The 20143-nt window shown below is 51.3% G+C and overlaps 1 protein-coding gene across 1 annotated transcript in view; it reads right to left on the bottom strand.

Moving 5' to 3' along the window:
* The window catches only part of PIWIL4 (piwi like RNA-mediated gene silencing 4), a 347467-nt gene that overhangs the window by 36647 nt on the left and 290677 nt on the right, over positions 1–20143 (bottom strand). The window lies entirely within an intron of this gene.

The following is a 20143-nucleotide window of genomic DNA, read 5'->3' on the forward strand; positions in this document are numbered from 1 at the left end:
CATCATGCAAAAAAAAAAAATCCAAAAACATACAAAAGCAAAAAAGCAAACAAACAATGCACTAGTGGAAGAAACCCAGCGACCTGCTCATATTTGTGGGATTTGGTGCCGGAACTGACCACATCCAACCTATAGCTATGTGTGTGCACACAACGTGTTTTTCAAGCCCCGAAATACATGATGAAAAAGCACTTAAAAATGAATAGGGATGATCGAATACTTCAATTATTCGGCTTCGCGAATATTTTCCGAATACCTCGCCGCTATTTGACTATTCGATCCACAATGTAAGTCTATGGGAAGCCTCATTAGTTCCGAATAGTTGTTATTCGGGTTTCCCATAGACTTACATTGCGCATCGAATATTCGCGAATAGTCGAATAGTGGCGAGGTATTTGGAAAATATTCACGAAGCCGGATAATCGAAAGTATTCGATCATCCCTAAAAATGAACGCATGCACGGCAATGTCACAGCGACTCGCTGCCGATGCGTACAGTCTTTTTGAGCTTTTTTAACCCGTTACAGGCACGGCTATTTTCCATTTTTATGTTTTTGATTTTTCCTCTCCTTCCAAGAGACATACGGTAACTTTTTTGTCAACACAGCCGTATGAGGACTTGTTTTTGGAAAGACGAATGAAACTATTTATTTTATGTGATGTATTGGAAAGAGGGAAAAAATATTCCAAGTTTGGCAAAATTGTGGAAAAAAAAGCGTAATTACACAATTGGTTTTTGGATTTTTTTTTTTATTTACAGGCAGTGGTGTATTGCCAACGGAGGCAAACCATATGGTCGTTATGGGGCTCATGAGCCATGGGGGTCCGGTGCCAGCGCCGGAACTACTACACGACATTGCAATTTCAATTGTATCAGCAACGCGGATGCCAATCAAGTTGAAAGCAATGATAAAAGAGAAATCGATCTGCTCCCTCCTCCATCATTCTCCCTCTGTGTCTGCATTCTGAATTCTCAGCGCAGAAGCGCGATGACGTCGCTACTGCGCGCCGCTGTGCAGAGAGGTGCAGCGCTGCAGGACACACGCCACTGCAGAGACCGGATCAGCGGGGGAAAGAGGAGAGGTGAGTATATATTTATATCACTGAGAACACTGGTGGTTAATGCCCATAATAATATATGTACACTGAAGGAAATAAGTATTTGATCCCCTGCTGATTTTATAACTTTGCCACTGACAAAGTCATGAACAGTCTATAATTTTAACAGTGAGAGATAGAATATCCAAAATAAAATCCAGAAAATCACATTGTATAAATTATATAGATTTATTTGCATTTTGCATAGAGAAATAAATATTTTATCCCCTACCAACCATTAAGAGTTCTGGCTCCTATAGACACTTAGATGCTCCTCATCAACTCATTACCTGCATTAAAGACAGGTGTCTTATTTTGTCACCTGTATAAAGACTCATGTCCACAGACTCCATACATCAGTCAGACTATAACCTCTACGACATGGGTGACCAAAGAGCTTTCTAAGGATGTCAGGCACAATATCCTAGACCTGCACAAGGCTGGAATGAGCTACAAAACCATAAGTAAGACGCCGGGTGAGAACGAGACAACTGTTGGTGCAATAGTAAGAAAAAGAGAATTTTGTTTACTTACCGTAAATTCTTTTTCTTATAGTTCCGTATTGGGAGACCCAGACAATTGGGTGTATAGCTTCTGCCTCCGGAGGACACACAAAGTACTACACCTATCCCTCTGAGCTTATACACCCCCTGGTAGCCAGTCCTAGCCAGTTTAGTGCAAAAGCTGAAGGAGAATAGCCACCCACAAGTAGAACAGAGCAAGATCCGGAACAACCGGAGACTCGGTCCACGACAACAGCCGGTGATAACACGCGGAACAAGAATTTGCCAACAGGCAACAGGGAGGGTGCTGGGTCTCCCAATACGGAACTATAAGAAAAAGAATTTACGGTAAGTAAACAAAAAAGAGAATTTTGTTACTTACCGTAAATTCTTTTTCTTATAGTTCCAACATGGGAGACCCAGACCACTGTTGGTGCAATAGTAAGAAAAAGAGAATTTTGTTTACTTACCGTAAATCCTTTTTCTTATAGTTCCGTATTGGGAGACCCAGACCATGGGTGTATAGCTTCTGCCTCCGGAGGACACACAAAGTACTACACTCAAACGTGTAGCTCCTCCCTCCTAGCATATACACCCCCTGGTAGCCAGTCCTAGCCAGTTTAGTGCAAAAGCTGAAGGAGGACATCCACCCACAAGTAGAGACAGAGCAAAACCCGGAACAACCGGGACCTCTGTCTACAACAACAGCCGGTGATAACACACGGAACAAGAAACCTGCCAACAGGCAACAGGGAGGGTGCTGGGTCTCCCATGTCGGAACTATAAGAAAAAGAATTTACGGTAAGTAACAAAATTCTCTTTTTCTTCATCGTTCCTTATGGGAGACCCAGACCATGGGACGTTCTAAAGCAGTCCATGGGTGGGAATAAACAGAAAAACTGAGAAGTAGGCGAAACCTGAAAGCCTAAGAGGCACCGACAGCTCTGGTCAAGTGTGCCTTGATCCCCGTCGGGAGAGGCACTTGAGTACACTGGTAGGTATCGGAAATGGCCGACCTAAACCAACGAGCCAGGGTCGGCTTAAATGCCGAAAAGCCCTTACGCTGACCAGTGGTCAGCACAAAAGAGAGGTGCACCGCCTAAGAACAGCGGTGCGAGACACATAGATCCGGAGCGCCCGCACCAGATCCAGAGTATGCAACGCCCTTTCAAGCGATGAACAGGAGCCGGACAAAAGGAAGGCAGGGAAATGCCCCGGTTAAGGTGGAAACAGCAACCACCTTAGGGAGAAAGTCCGGAGTCGGACGGAGAACCACCTTGTCTTGATGAAGGGAGGGCTCCAAAGAGAGTGCAGCCAAAACAGAGACTCCCTTGAGGGAAGTCATGGCCACTAGAAAGACCACTTTCTGTGAAAGACTAAACAAAGAAACCTCCCTAAGAGGCTCAAAGGGGGGTTTCCGGAAGCCGTGAGGACCGAATTAAGGTCCCATGGCTCCAAGGGCCGCCGGTAAGGCGGAATGATGTGAGATGCGCCCTGCATGAAGGAGCGCACCTGGCACAACACTGACAGAGCCGAGACCTGTCCCTTAAGGGAATTGAGGGATAGTCCTAGCTGCAGACCGGACTGTAGAAGGGACAGGAGGGTCGGCAAGGCCAAAAGGCCAAAGGATACTTCCGAGCTCGAGTCATAGTGGAGATGACTTCAGGAGGGATACCAGAAGTCGTCAAGATCCATGACTCAAACGCCACGCCGTCAACCTGAGAGCCGCAGGTTCTGGCGGAAGGACGGACCTCGTGAGAGAAGGTCTGGACAGTCCGGGAGATGCTATGGCACCTCTACGGACAGACGGAGCAGGTCAGGGTACCAAGCTTGCCTGGGTCAGTCTGGAGTAATGAGAATGACCCGACGGCCCTCCTTTCTGATCTTGCGCAGAACTCTGGGCAAGAACTAGAGGGTGAAACACGTAAGACAGACGAAGCTGGGACCAAACTTGAACCAGTGCGTCTGCCGCAAAAACCTGAGGATCGTGGAGCCACGGTTTGATGGCTGAGACAATCTGCCTCCCAGTTTTCCACGTCTGGGATGTGGGCTGCGGATATGGTGGACTAGGAGTCCTCCGTCCACTGAAGAATGCGATGAACCTCCAACATTGCCAGGCGGCTGATGTCCCGCCCTGGAGGTTGATGTAGGCAAACGCTGTAGCGTTGTCTGACTGGACTCGAATGTGCCTGGCCGCCAACAGATGGTGAAAGGCTTAGAGAGCTAGAAACACAGCTCTGATTTCCAGAGTCCAAGTGCCCTGCGCTCCATGGTGGAGATAAACTGCTCCCCAGCCGGATAGATTAGCATCTTGGTGAGGATCACCCAGGACGGAGCCAGGAAGGAGCGTCCCTGAGACAGAGGGGACGAAGCCACCGCTGAAAAGAGCCCCTGGTCTGTGGCGAAGCCACCGCCCCGTGGAAGGAGGAAGTCCGCTTGATCCAACAGCGGAAAATATCTAAAATTCTATCAGATGGAACTGGGCAAGGGAATTGCTTCCATTGACACCACCATCTGATCCAGCACCTGTATTAGGTGCCTGATGGAACGACGTCGACCGCCAGCGGAGGGACTGCTGTTTGACTAAGGGCAGCTTCACAAGTGCCGACAGAGTCTTGAATTGCGTCCCTGGGTATGTGAACTTCTGGGTCGAAGTCAGAGTGGACTTGGACAGAATGACAAACCACCCGAATTGGTTAGAGTGGCGAGAGTGAGCGAGGCACTCCGCTAACAGTCTGCACTGGATGAAGCCCAGACTAGAAGGCTGTCCTGGACAAAAGGATCACTGCCAACCCCTAGAGGTGCAGGACCGCAATCACAGCTGCCCCGACCTTGAGAATACTCGAGGGGCCGTGGCTAACCCCAAGGGAAGAGCCACGAATTGGACCATTCTGATTTCAAAACGTAGCCAACGCTGGTGTGAAACTGCGATTGGCACATGCAGACAGGCATCTCTGATGTCGATGGATGCTAGGGAGTCTCCTTGGGTCATTGATTGATCGCAGAAACTATGCGAAACTGCCGCACCTGAACATGCTTGAGAAGCTTGAGATCCAGGTCGGAAGGCACCGCCCTCCTCGGGTAGTAGGAATAGATTTAAGCAGAAATCTCAGAACCGCTCCCAGTCGGGAACCGGTACAATTACTCCAGTGTCCTGCAAGAATGCCACAGCCTGTGAGAATGCGGCGGCCTTGGAGCAGGGAGGAGTTGACAGAAAAAATCTGTTTGGCGGGTTGGATAGAATTCTATCCTGTAGCCGTGGGAGATGGTATCTCGCACCCACTGATCGGAGACGTGTTAAAACCATACGTCGCCAAAGTGGGAGAGCCTGCCACCGACCAAGGACGTTGCTGGCGTGGCCAGATAGCCAGGAGGAGGCTGACTTAGTGGCAGCATGTCCTGCGGTCTTCTCGTGCGCCATTTGGGTTTACGATCCTTGTCTGAGCCAGTGGACGAGGACGAGGGCTTAGAGAACGATCAGATGGAGGAACAAAAAGAACGAAACCTCGACTGATTCCTGCCCTGGACAGGTTTCCTGGTTTAGGTTTGTGGCATGGAAGAAACTCTTCCCGCCAAGAGCTTCCTTAATAATTTCATCCAGTTGTTCCCGAACAGTCTGGTCCCAGCAAAAGGGAGCCCAGCAAGGAACTTCTTTAGAAGCATCCGCCTTCCACTTCCGAAGCCACAGGAGCCTGTGGATAGCGAGGAAATTAGCCGAGGCCACCGCAGTGCGGTGAGAGTCTCCAGCATGGCAGACATGGCATAGGATGAAAAGACTGAAGTCTGGAAGTTAAGGCAACCATTTCGGGCAAAGAGTCCCTGTGAGGGAATGCATCTCCTCTAGAGAAGCAGAGATGGCTTTGAAAGCCGCACTGCTGCAAAAGCTGGGGAGAACGAGGCCCCTGCCGCCTCCATACAGATTTGGCCAGAAGGACAACCTGGCGGACAGCAAAAGCCGTAAGTGAGGAGCCATCAGCCACTGATACAACGTCCGGGCTGATAGTCTAAACACCGGAGGGACCACCTTTGGTGAATGAGCCCACTCCTTGACCACCTCTGGTGCAAGGGGAAAACTGTCATCAGAAACACGCTTTGGGAAGCGTTTGCCAGAGCAGACCCTGGGCTTGGTCACAGTGGCCTGAAAACTGGAGTGGTTAAGGAACACACTCCTTGTTCTCTTAGGCAAGGTAAACTGGAGTCTTTTTGCCAGAGAGGGTTGCTCCTCTGATACTGGCGGATTGAGGTCCAGTACAGAATTAATGTACAGGGGGATCCTTAGAGAGGTGCCGTCAGCCACTGATACAACTATCCGGGCTGAAATACTAGACACCGGAGGGACCACCTTTGGGAATGAGCCCACTCCTTGACCACCTCTGGTGGAAGGGGGAAACAGTCATCAGAACCACGCTTTGGGAGCGTCTGTCAGGACAGGCTCTGGGCTTGGTCACAGTGGGCTGAAAACTGGAGTGGTTAAGAAACAAACTCCTTGTTCTCTTTAAGGTATACTGATGCCCTTCTGCCAGAGGGGGATACTCCCCTGATACAGGCGGATTGAGGTCCAGTACAAATATAATGGACGCAATCAAATCATTAGCATCTGCATCACCTTCGGACAGATCAATGTACATTAAGTAGCGTCCGAGCCCCCAGTAAAGACATCCTCCACGTCCAGTGAGTCAGCTCGTGAATCAGAGCTGCGGGACGGGGAAGGACAGGGGACCCTGCGTCTCCATTTTAGGAGGACGGGGTCTGAGACCAGATGAAGAGTCCTCTGAGAGCTTGCTGAGCGAGCCGTAGCAGCAGAAGCGCCCTGAGAAGGGGGCTAATGCATGCTCAGCACCACCGGAGCAGCTGGAGGGACCACTGACGAGCCTCCAGGCTGAGGGACCACTGTGTTTATGTGCTCAGTACAGGCAGTACGAGTCTACATGCAGTGCATATTAAGAACAGCCTTGCAGCCTTGCTCTGATGTGAGACATGCTGCAGAAGTGGGTGCTCTGTGAGGGAATGCATCTCCAGAATGACCCCCAGCAGAGTATATAAACAGAGAATATAAGCAGCTGCACAACTGGAGGTTGTGACTTGCCAGACCGTTTAACATACATTTCTGTGCCCTCCAGTCCCCAAGCCCAGGCCCCCATTTGTCACAATGTGGTATCTCTGTGCCTATACAGACATTGAGAACGCTGAGAAAATGGCGACCGGAGCGAGGAGAGGGGGCGGGGCCTACTCTGAGAGCGGGCAAATGAGGTATACAGGGAAGGGAATCTTTCCTCAGTGAGGAGTGTCCGTTCCCTGTGCTGAACAGCCGCTAGGCGGAGCCACACTGTCCCTCTGCATGCTGACATGCAGGGGGAGTGAAACCGAAACTAGGCCTCAGGCGAAGCCGGGGCCTAGATTTAAACATGCGGCCAGCGTGCAGGCACCATCGGCGCGGTTCTCCAGTGAAAACTGGAGAACCGGCCGGAAATGTTACCACAGTCATATAACACACTCCCCCCAATAAATAAAGTACAAGGGACCCCTGGAAAGACCACTTTCTGTGGTAAAAACGTCTCATACTTAGCTTTTGAGACGCAGGTGCCAGGTCCCTGGGGGGGGTTAAACGCTCCGTCCAACAGGATCCTGAACAGGGCTGCGGATGGAGACCGGTCTCCTGCAAAGCAGTGAGAACCGTGATGGCTCCCACTTCAAGCCAGAGCCCCAGGGGATGGTGAAGGAGCGCGGCATGTAAGGCTCCAGCCTTGTAAAGTCAACCTTAACAGCACCGCCGACACAGTGGGGTGAGAAGGGACATGCCGGGAGTCCAGACTGGACCCGCTTTTCTTCCAAATCTTTGAAATCCAAAAAATAAAAAATCAGAGAATGCATGTGTGTGTGTGACCTCCTGAACACAAAGCATTGAAACTGGCTAGGACTGGCTACCAGGGGGTGTATATGCTAGGAGGGAGGAGCTACACGTTTGAGTGTAGTCCTTTGTGTGTCCTCCGGAGGCAGAAGCTATACACCCATGGTCTGGGTCTCCCATAAGGAACGATGAAGAAATTCTCTTTTTCTTTATCGTTCCTTTGGGAGACCCAGACCTTGGGACGTTCCAAAGCAGTCCCTGGGTGGGAATAAACAGAAAAACTAAGAAGTAGGCAGAACCTAACTTCACAAATGGGCGACCGCCGCCTGAAGGATGCGTCTGCCCAAGCTCGCATCTGCCGAAGCATGAGCATGCACTTGGTAGTGCTTTGAGAAGGTATGCAGGCTAGTCCAAGTGGCAGCCTGACAAACTTGTTGAGCCGTAGCCTGGTGCCTAAAAGCCCAAGAGGCACCGACAGCTCTGGTCGAGTGTGCCTTGATCCCCGGCGGGGGAGGCACCTGAGAACACTGGTAGGCGTCCGAAATGGTCGATCTAATCCAACGGGCTAAGGTCGGCTTAGAAGCAGGGAGGCCCTTGCGCCGACCTGTGGTTAGCACAAAAAGAGAGGTGCACCGCCTGAGCGCAGCGGTGCGAGACACATAGATCCGGAGAGCATGCACCAGATCTAGAGTATGCAGCACTTTTTCAAAGCGATGAACAGGGGCCGGACAAAAGGAAGGTAAGGTAATGTCCTGGTTAAGGTGGAAGGGAGAGACCACCTTAGGAAGAAAGTCCGGAGTCGGACGGAGAACCACCTTGTCTTGATGAAAAACTAAAAAAGGTGACTTCGAGGAGAGCGCAGCCAAATCAGAGACTCTCCTGAGAGAAGTTATGGCAACCAGAAAGGCCACTTTCTGAGAAAGACGATACAAAGAAACCTCCCTAAGAGGCTCAAAAGGGGGTTTCTGCAATACCGTGAGGACCAAGTTAAGGTCCCAAAGATCCAAGGGCCGCCGATAAGGCGGAATGATGTGAGACGCGCCTTGCATGAAGGTGCGGACCTGAGCCAGCCGAGCGAGACGCCGCTGGAACAGAACTGACAGAGCTGAGACTTGTCCCTTGAGAGAGTTGAGGGACAGTCCTAGCTGCAGACCGGACTGTAGAAAAGACAGAAGGGTCGGCAAAGAGAATGGCCAAGGAGGATGGCCGGTAGAGCGACACAAGGACAGGAAAATTTTCCAAGTCCTGTGATAGATCTTAGCGCAGGAAGACTTACGGGCCCGAGTCATAGTGGAGATGACTTCAGGAGGAATACCAGAAGCTGTCAAAATCCAGGACTCAAGAGCCACGCCGTCAATTTGAGGGCCACAGAATTCGGGCAGAAAAACGGACCTTGCGAGAGTAGGTCTGGACGGTCCGGGAGATGCCACGGCACCTCTACGGACAGTTGGAGCAGGTCCGGATACCAAGCTCGCCTGGGCCAGTCCGGTGCAATGAGGATGACTCGACGGCCCTCCATTCTGATCTTGCACAGGACTCTGGGCAAGAGAGCTAGAGGGGGAAACACGTAGGACAGACGAAACTGAGACCAGTCTTGAACCAGAGCGTCCGCGGCGAAGGCCTGAGGATCGTGGGAGCGAGCCACGTAAAGAGGAACCTTGTTGTTGTGACGGGATGCCATTAGGTCCACGTTCGGAGTGCCCCATTTGCGGCAGATTGACTGAAACACTGCCGGGTGCAGGGACCACTCGCCACCGTCCACGCTTTGACGGCTGAGATAATCTGCCTCCCAGTTTTCCACGCCTGGGATGTGGACTGCGGATATGGTGGACTTGGAGTCCTCCGCCCATTGAAGGATGCGTTGTACCTCCATCATTGCCAGGCGGCTGCGTGTCCCGCCTTGGTGATTGATGTAGGCAACCGCTGTCGCGTTGTCTGACTGGATTCGAATGTGCCTGCCCGCCAACAGGTGGTGAAATGCTAGGAGAGCTAGAAGCACGGCTCTGGTTTCCAGCACATTGATTGAAAGGGCTGACTCGGACGGAGTCCAAGTGCCCTGCGCTCTGTGGTGGAGACATACCGCTCCCCAGCCGGATAGACTGGCATCCGTGGTGAGAATCACCCAGGACGGGGCCAGGAAGGAGCGCCCTTGGGACAGGGAGAGGGGCCGAAGCCACCACTGAAGAGAGCTCCTGGTCCGTGGCGACAGAGCCACTAACCTGTGTAAGGAGGAAGGCCGCTTGTCCCAACAGCGGAGAATGTCCAGCTGCAGGGGGCGCAGATGGAACTGGGCAAAGGGAACAGCCTCCATGGACGCCACCATTTGACCCAGCACCTGCATCAGACGCCTGAGGGTATAACGGCGGGGCCTCAGCAGAGAACGCACCGCTAGCTGGAGTGACTGCTGTTTGATTAAGGGCAACGTCACAAGTGCCGGCAAAGTCTCGAACTGCATCCCTAGGTACGTGAGACTCTGGGTCGGAGTCAGAGTGGATTTGGGAAGATTGACAAGCCACCCGAATTGGGCTAGAGTGGCGAGAGTGAGCGAGACACTCCGCTGACAGTCTGCGCTGGATGGAGCCTTGACTAGAAGGTCGTCCAGGTAAGGGAGCACTGCCAACCCCTGGAGGTGCAGAACCGCAATCACTGCTGCCATGACCTTGGTGAATACCCGAGGGGCCGTGGCTAACCCGAAGAGGAGAGCCACGAATTGGAAATGATTCTCTCCTATTGCAAAACGTAACCAACGCTGGTGTGAAACTGCAATTGGCACATGTAGATAGGCATCTCTGATGTCGATGGACGCCAGGAAATCCCCTTGGGTCATTGAGGCAATGACTGATCGCAGAGACTCCATGCGAAAATGCCGCACCCGAACATGCTTGTTGAGAAGCTTGAGATCCAGGATGGGCCGGAAGGTACCGTCCTTTTTGGGAACTAGGAAGAGGTTTGAGTAAAAACCTCTGAACCGTTCCCGAGCGGGAACTGGTACAATTACTCCGTTTGCCTGCAAGGATGCCACGGCCTGTGAGAAGGCGGCGGCCTTGGAGCAGGGGGGAGTTGAGAGAAAAAAGAGAATTTTGTTTACTTACCGTAAATTCTTTTTCTTATAGTTCCGACATGGGAGACCCAAACCATGGGTGTATAGCTACTGCCTCCGGAGGACACACAAAGTACTACACTAAAAGTGTAGCTCCTCCCTCCTAGCATATACACTCCCCGGATGACAAATCCAACCAGTTTAGTGCCAAAGCTGAAAGAGGACATCCACCCATAAGTAGAGATAGAGTAAAACCCGGAATAACCGGAACTTCTGTCTACAACAACAGCCGGTGAAAACACACGGAACAAGAAAGCTGCCAACAGGCAACAGGGAGGGTGCTGGGTCTCCCATGTCGGAACTATGTAAACAAAATTCTCTTTTTCTTTATCGTTCCTTATGGGAGACCCAAACCATGGGACGTCTCAAAGCAGTCCATGGGTGGGAAATAAACAGAAACTGAGAAGTAGGCGAAACCTAAGTTCACAAATGGGCGACAGCCGTCCGAAGGATGCGTCTGCCCAAGCTCGCATCTGCCGAAGCATGAGCATGCACTTGGTAGTGCTTCGAAAGGGTGTGCAGACTAGACCAAGTGGCAGCCTGACAGACCTGCTGAGCCGTAGCCCAAGAGGCACCGACAGCTCTGGTCGAGTGCGCCTTAATCCCCGGCGGGGGAGGCATCTGAGAACATTGGTAGGCATCGGATATGGCCGACCTATCCAATGAGCTAGGGTCGGTTTAGAAGCCGAGAGACCCTTGCGCTGACGTGTGGTCAGCACACAAAGAGAGGTGCACCGCCTAAGAAACAGCGGTGCGTGACACATAGATCCGGAGCGTCCGCACCAAATCTAAAGCATGCAACGCTTTCTCAAAGCGATGCACAGGGGCCGAACAAAGGGAAGACAATGAAATGTCCTGGTTAAGGTGGAAAGGAGACACCACCTTAGGGAGAAGGCCCGGAGTTGGACGGAGAACCACCTTGTCTTGGTGAAAAAAAACAAAAAGGGTGACTCCGAAGAGAGCACAGTCAAATAAGAGACTCTCCTGAAAGAAATTATGGCCACCAGAAAGACTAAACAACGAAACCTCCCTAAGAGGCTCAAAGGGGGGTTTCTGTAAGGCCATGAGGACCAGAGTAAGGTCTCAGGGATCCAGAGACCGCCGGTAAGGCGGAATGATGTGAGATGCGCCCTGCATGAAGGTGCGCACCTGGGCCAGTCGGGCGATATGCCGCTGGAACAACGCTGACAGAGCCGAGACCTGTCCCTTGAGGGAATGAGGGACAGACCTAGCTGCAGGCCGGACTGTAGAAAGGACAGGATGGTCGGCAAGGAAAAAACGGCCAAGGAGCATGGCCGGAAGAACGACACCAGGACAGGAAAATTCTCCAAGTCCTGAGGTAAATCCTGGCCGAGGAAGACTTCCGAGCCTGAGTCATAGTGAAGATGACCTCGGAAGGAATGCCTGAAGCCGTAAGGATTCAGGGCTCAAGAGCCACGCCGTCAATCTGAGAGCCGCAGAATTGTTGTGGAAAACGGACCCTCTGAGAGAACGTCTGGCCGGTCCGGGAGATGCCACAGCACCTCTACGAACAGACGGAGCAGGTTTGGGAACCAAGCTCGCCTGGGCCTGGGGCGATGAGTACGACCCGACGGCCCTCCATTTTGATCTTGCGCAGGACTCTGGGCAAGAGAGCTAGAGGGGAAAACACGTAGGCCAGACGGAACTGGGACCAATCTGGAACCAGCGCGTCCGCTGCCAAGGCCTGAGGATCGTGGGAGCGAGCCACGTAAACCGGGACCTTGTTGTTGTGCCGGGATGCCATTAGGTCCACTTCCGGAGTGCCCCGCCTGCTAAATTGACCGGAACACTGCCGGATGCAGGGCTCACCCGCCGCTGTCCACGGTTTGACGGCTGAGATAATCTGCCTCCCAGTTTTCTGCGCCTGGGATGTGGACTGCGGATATGGTGGACTCGGAGTCCTCCGTCCACTGAAGGATATGTTGAACTTCCAACATTGCTAGGCGGCTGCGAGTCCAAGGACTACAGCCCTGATTTCTAGCACATTGATCGAGAGGGCTGATTCGGACGGAGTCCAAGTGCCCTGTGCTCGGTGGTGGAGAAACACTGCTCCCCAGCCGGATAGACCGGCATCCGTGGTGAGAATCACCCATGACGGGGCCAGAAAGGAGCGTCCCTGGTACAGAGAGAGGGGCCGAAGCCACCACTTAAAGAGAGCTCCTGGTCCGTGGCGACAGAGCCACCAGCCCGTGCAAGGAAGAAGTCCCTTGTCCCAACAGCGGAAAATGTCCAGCTGCAGGGGACGCAGATGGAACTGGCAAGGGGAACCGCTTCTATTGACGCCACCATCTGACCCAGCACCTGCATGAGGTGCCTGATGGAATGACGGCGGAGCCTCAGCAGAGAGCGAACCGCCAGATGAAGAGACTGCTGTTTGACTAAGGGCAGCTTCACAAGTGCCAGCAGAGTCCCGAATTGCATCCCTAGGTACGTAAGTTCCTGGGTCGGGGTCAGAGTGGACTTGCAAGCGTGGCGAGAGTGAGCGAGACACTCCGCTGACAGTCTGCACTGGATGAAGCCCTGACTAGAAGGGCGTCCAGGTAAGGAATCACTACCAACCCCTGGAGGAGCAGAACCGCAACTGGTGAATACACGAGGGGCTGTGGCTAACCCAAGGGGAGAGCCACGATTGGAAATGTTCCTCTCCGATTACAAAACGTAGCCAACGCTGGTGTGAAACTGCGAATGGCACATGCAGAGAGACATCTCTGATGTCGATGGATGCTAAGAAATCTCCTTGGGTCATTGACTGATCGCAGAGATTTCATGCAAAATTGCCGCACCTGAACATGCTTGTTGAGAAGCTTGAGATCCAGGTCGGAAAGCACCGTCCTTTTCGGGGACTAGGAAGAGATTTGAGTAGAAATCTCAGAACCGTTCCCAGTCGGGAACTGGTACAATTACTCCATTGGCCTGCAAGAATGCCACGGCCTGTGAGAAGGCGGCGGCCTTGGAGCAGGGGGGAGTTGTCAGAAAAAAATCTGTTTGGCAGCTGGATAGAATTCTGTTCTGTAGCCGTGGGAGAGGGTAACCCACACCCACTGATCGAAGACGTGTTGCAACCACACGTCGCCCAAGAGGGAGAGCCTGCCACCGACCAAGGACGTTACTGGCGCGGCCAGATAATCAAGAGGAGGCTGCCCTGGTGGCAGCAGCTCCTGCCGACTTAGGACGCGGTTTCATGCGCCAGTTGGTTTACGGACCTTGGCTGAGTTAGTGGACGAGGCCGAGGGCTCAGAGGACGACCAGTTAGAGGAAACGAAAGGAACGAAACCTCGACTGGTTCCTGCCCTGGAAGGTTTCCTGGGTTGTGGCATGGAAGTACTCTTCCTGCCAAAAACTTCCTTAATAATTTCATCCAGTTGTTCACCGAATAGACTGGTCCCAGTAAAAGGGAGTCCAGCAAGGAACTTCTTAAGAAGCATCTGCCTTCCACTCTCGAAGCCACAGGAACCTGCGGATAGCGAGGGAAGTAGCCGAGGCCACCGCAGTGCGGTGACAGTCTCCAGCTATGGGATGAAAAGACTGAAGCCTGGAAGTTAAGGCAACCAATTCGGGCATAAAGGCCCTGGTGAGGGAATGCATCTCCTCCCGAGAAGCAGAGATGGCTTTGAGAGCCCGCACTGCTGCAAAAGATGGGGAGAACGAGGCCCCTGCCGCCTCATCTATAGATTTGGCCAGAAGGACAACCTGGCGGACAGTGGGATCCTCAGAGAGGTGCCGTCAGCCACTGATACAACTGTCCGGGCTGAAAGTCTAGACCCCGGAGGGTCCACCCTTGGTGAGTGAGCCCACTCCTTGACCACCATTGGTGGAAGGGGGAAACAGTCATCAGAACCACGCTCTGGGAAGCGTCTGTCAGGACAGGCTCTGGGCTTGGTCACAGTGACCTGAATGCTGGAGTGGATAAGGAACACACTCCTTGTTCTCTTAGGCAAGGTATACTGATGCTTTTCTGCCAAAGAGGGGTGCTCCCCTGATACAGGCGGATTGAGGTCCAGTACAAATATAATGGACGCAAACAAATCATTAGCATCTGCGTCACTTTCGGACAGATCAATAGGGTACATGGAGAGCGTCCGAGCCCCCAGTAAGTCAGAAGTACGCTTAAGGAAGCGTTTGTCAGGACAGGCCCTGGGTTTAGTCACAGTGGCCTGAAAGCTGGAGTGGTTAAAAAAAAAACAAAAAAACAAAAAACGTACTCCTTGCTCTATTAGGTGAGATAAACTGGTGTTTTTCTACCAAAGAGGCCTGTTCTTCTGACACTGGAGGGTTAAGGTCCAGAACGGAGTTAATGGACGCTATCAAATCGCTAACATCTGCATCACCATCGGTATCAATGGGGTACATAGACGAAGCGTCTGAGCCCACAGTAAGGGCATCCTCCTCGCCTTGTGACTCGGCCCGTGAGGCAGAGCCGTGGGACGAGGAAGGAGAGGAGTCCCTGCGTCTCCGTTTAGGAGGACGGGGTCTGGGATTAGATGAAACAGACTCTGTGAGCTCTGCAGAGCGAGCTGGAGCAGCAGAGGCACCCTGAGAAGGGGGCTGATGCATGCTTAGCAGCGTCCGAGACAACTGTCCAATGGAGTCTGCAAAGGACTGGGAAATAGCATTGAAAAAAGATGCTACCCAAGCCGGGGGTTCAGCCTGGGGAGACTCCAGGCTGAGGCACCACCACATTAGAACAGGCATTACAGTGTGGGTCTGTGCTCGGTTCAGGCAATATGAGCTTGCATGCAGTGCATATAGCGTACAGCCTTGGAGCCTTGCTCCTAGTGTGAGACATGCTGCTGAGGAGGAGGTTCTATAATAAAGAATTAACTCCTTCAGAATGCCCTGAGTGTATAAAAGTGCACAACCAGAGGTTGTGACTTACCATACCGCTATTATGTGTGCCCTCCGGATTCCAAGCCTGGACCCCCAGCCAGATATTCACTCCTTCTGCAGTGCAGCCAGCGCCGACCAGTGTACTAAGAACGCTGAGAAAATGGCGCCAGAGTGAGGGGGGGGGGGGTGTTTGGGGGTTAAGCCAGGAGTGGGAATCGGAGGGCTAAGGAGATGTACAGGGGAGGGAATCATCTCCTCAAAGAGGAGTGTCCTCCCCTGTGCAGAGCGGCCGGTGGGCGGCGCTGCAGTGTCCCCCTGCATGCATGACTGACATGCAGGGGAACGAAACGAAACTAGGCCGCGGCTGAAGCCGGGGCCTAGAGTTATGCATGCGGCCGACAATCAGGCATCATCGGCGCGGTTCTCAGTAGAAACCGTGGAACCGGCCGGAAACACAGTAAAAAGCAGCATTATTAAAGTAAATCACTGTCCCCCCCAATAAAAGTGCCCCACATTGCAGAAAGACCCTCTGAATAACGTCTCTATACTTAGCTTTGAGACGCAGGGCCCAGTCCCTGGGTGGGGTGGGGGTTCAGTGCTCCGTCCAGCAGGGTCCTGCAAAAGGGCTGCGGATGGAGGCCGGTCTCCTGCAAGGCAGTGAGAACCGTGTTGGCTCTAACTTCAAGCCAGAGCCCCTAAGGGATGGTGAAGGAGCGCGGCATGAAGGGCTCCTGCCCTGAAGTCAACCTTAACAGCACCGCCGCACAGGGGGGTGAGAAGGGACATGCCGGGAGTCCAGTGGACCCGCTTTTCTTCCAAATCTTTAGAAAAAAAGAAAAATCAAAAGAGGATGCATGTGTGTGTGTGACCTCCTGAACACAAAGCATGAAACTGGTTGGATTTGTCATCCGGGGAGTGTATATGCTAGGAGGAAGGAGCTACACTTTTAGTGTAGTACTTTGTGTGTCCTCCGGAGGCAGTAGCTATACACCCATGGTTTGGGTCTCCCATAAGGAACGATAAAGAAAAATCTGTTTGGCGGGCTGGAAGAGAATTCTATCCTGTAGCCGTGAGATATGATATCTCTCACCCACTGATCGGAGACTTGTTTTAACCAAGCGTCGCCAAAGTGGGAGAGCCTGCCACCGACTAAAGACGTGGCTGGAGCGGGCAGAGAGTCACGAGGAGGCTGCCTTAGTGGCAGGACCTCCTGCGGTCTTCTGCGGACGCGCTTTTGGGCGCCAGTTGGATTTCTGGTCCTTAGCTGAGTTAGCGGACGAGGCGGAGGGCTTAGAGGACGACCAGTTGGAGGAACGAAAGGAACGAAACCTCGACTGATTCCTACCCTGGGTGGGTTTCCTGGTCTTGGTTTGTGGCATGGAAGTACTCTTCCCGCCAGTAGCTTCCTTAATAATTTCATCCAGCTGTTCACCGAACAGCCAGGAACCAGCAAAAGGGAGCCCAGCAAGGTACTTCTTTGAAGAAGCATCTGCCTTCCACTCTCGAAGCCACAAGATAACGAGGGAATTAGCCGAAGCCACCGCAGTGCGGTGAGAAGTCTCTAGCATGGCAGACATGGCATAAGATGAAAAAGCTGAAGCTTGAGAAGTTAAGGCAACCATCTCAGGCATAGATTCCTTGGTGAGGGAATGCATCTCCTCTAGAGAAGCAGAGATGGCTTTGAGAGCCCACACTGCTGCAAAAGTCGGGGAAAACGCGGCCCCCGCCGCTTCATACACAGATTTGGCCAGAAGGTCAATCTGACGGTCAGTGGAATCCTTAAGTGAGGTGCCGTCAGCCACCGACACAACGGTCCGGGCTGAGAGCGTAGACACCGGGGGGGTCTACCTTTGGGGAGTGAGACCACTCCTTGACCACCTCAGGTGGAAAGGGAAAACGGTCATCAGAACCACGCTTTGGGAAGCGTTTGTCAGGACAGGCCCTGGGTTTGGTCACAGCGGTCGGAAAACTGGAGTGGTTAAAGAACACACTCTTTACAACAAAGGAGTAGCTCAAAAAGAAGCTCCTTAAGGTCATAGAGTGGCCTAGCCAGTCTCCAGACCTTAACCACATAGAAAACCTATGGAGGAGCTGAAGCTCCGAGTTGCCAAGCGACAGCCTCTAAATCTAAATGATTTAGAGATGATCTGCAAAGAGGAGTGGAGCAAAATTCCTCCTGATGTGCACAAACCTCATCATCAACTACAAAAAAAACGTCTGACTGCTGTGCTGCCAACAAGTTTATTGCCACCAAGTATTAAGTCTTGTTTGCCACAGGGATCAAATACTTATTTCTCTCTGCAAAATGCAAATAAATTTACATAACTTATACAATGTGATTTTCTGGATTTTATTTTGGATATTCTATCTCTCAACCTACCCTAAAATCAGCAAGGAATCAAAAAATGATTTCCTTCACTGTAAGAGTACTGAGTGCATTATACTATATGGAGGACTATGGGGAGAATTATCTTATATGGAGGATTATAAGGATGCATTATAATATATGGAAGACAATGGGGTGTATTATAGCTGGAAAGCAATTTGGAGCCCATTTTACAACATGGAGGATTATGGGGGTGCATTATAATATATGGGGGACTATGGGGGTGAATTATACTATATGGAAGACTATGGGGTGTGCATTTTACTGAATTGAAGACTATGGAGTGTGCATTATACTATATGTTAGACTATGGGGTCCATTAAGTTGTAACCATTTTGGGGGAAAATTTGTAAAAAGAAAATGATGCTTGTGCCACCATTTTTCAAGACTCGTAATGTTTTCAGTTTTTGGTGCTCTGAGCTGTCGTTTTAATGGATACTATTTTGGTGTAGATACCATATTTTCATTGCATCATTTTTTTTGCAGTATTGCGGTGGTTGAAAAAAACCTTAATCCTGGTGTTTTTTTTTCTCGTTACACCGTTTGCCAATTGGGTTGATTTATTTTTTATTTGATAGATCAGACTTTTACAAACGTCACCATACCAAATAGGTGGGTTTCTTTTAGATTATTTCTTTATTCCTAATGGGGGAAAACAAAATGTTTTTTTGTTTTTTTTTAATGTCACTTTTCACTGTGTTTGTAGTCCTCTTCGGGGACATGAACCTGTAACCCCCAATCATTTGTGCCATATGCAGCAAAACCACAATATTGCTGTACGTAGCAAAAATCATGATCTTCTATGAACAGCAGCTAGAAGCTGGCGCTCATAGGAGAACCGTCATTGCAGGCACAGAAAACGGTCATTACAGGCACAGGTGTCTTCAGTAGCCCCCCAACCGATCGGCATCCCACAATCGCGTCATGGGGGCACCGATGGACTCATAGAATAATGTGCCACCCTACAAATGCCGGTGTCAAAGATTGACAGTAATATTTACCAGGTTAACGGGCGAGGCCAGGGCTAAACTTCATGAGCCGCTGTTAGATCACCTGCCGGGAGAGATGCAGGCTCATATCCTGAGCCCACATACAATGTAACTGTATGTAATATGTTAACTACTCAAGGCTTCAAAAGCCATAAAGCAGCTAAAAGAAGCGACCTGAGTGTTTATCAGGTTTCTGCTTGGAAAATGTGCACTATTTCTTATGTACAATTTAAGCAGCAATGACCAATAAGACACCAAAGAAGACACAACAGGATAAACAGTGTCTTGAGCATCAGGGCCAGACTTTGTGGGTCGGATCCTCTGTAATGATTCCTCCTCCTGCCTTGCCTCTTTGTTTTCACTTAAGTTTTGCACCGCCACCATTACCGCTGTTGCCGACGCATGCGCATTGCTATTGTGACGTTGTCTTGAATAAAATGGCTCTGGAGTGCATGCGTGTGTTGTGATTTTTCATCTTACTGACAACACTGTGGAGATGACCATGAGCGGCGGCGCCTGCGCTGATAAAAAATTGATTGTGTGCATTCACCGCTGTCACTCATATTTGTCTCCACAGTGTCTTCAATAAAATGGCGCCGGAGTTTCGCAGTTCGTGCATGCGCTGACTCTGGCACCATTTTATTAAGGAGAATGTCACAATAGCGACGCGCATGTGTAACCAATAGTGGTAATGGCGCTGATGGTGCAAAATTCACATGAAGACAAGATAAGACAGGAGGAGGAAGCAGTACAGAGGACCTGACCCACAAAGTCCTGCCCCGATGCTCAAGACACTGCACAAATTACGTCATTTCTGAAGGTCTGAACAAGGCTTACTCTGCAATCAAACCTCAGATTCCTCCACTAAAGGTAACCCTTTAATCACCATCTTAGCGCCATTGTGGCACTGCCTCTGGTTAATAGGGCAAAAATCTGCTGGTTGGTTGCCTTTAAAGTGAACCTGTCAGGTTCCATATGGCCTGTAACCTAGGAGCAGGGACACATGTGTAGGCTAAAAATCCCTGTCTAATAATATTGTGGAAAAGCAAAGTATAAAAAAGAGGTTTATGACTTATGTATTCCCTATGCTAATAAGCGCTGGGACTAGTCGCAAGGACGTCGCTTCACCCTGACTCGTCTGTCCTCCTTACGTGGTATCACGCTACTGTGGGCGTGATACCATGATTTCAAGGTGCCGATGTCACTGCCGGCTCATGGAATCTTGCACATGCGCGCGTCTCATTCCCGCAGTGATGCTTGGCTCCCTTAGCCCTGGTGTACGCCTGTCGGCTTCAAATGTGCTCTACGCATGGTCAGAAGCACAGTAGACTTCGGATCATGCACAGTGCGCTTGTGAAGCCGACAAGCGTA

This window comes from Anomaloglossus baeobatrachus, chromosome 2 (assembly GCF_048569485.1).
Source record: "Anomaloglossus baeobatrachus isolate aAnoBae1 chromosome 2, aAnoBae1.hap1, whole genome shotgun sequence".
In the NCBI taxonomy this organism is placed as follows: Eukaryota; Metazoa; Chordata; class Amphibia; order Anura; family Aromobatidae; genus Anomaloglossus; species Anomaloglossus baeobatrachus.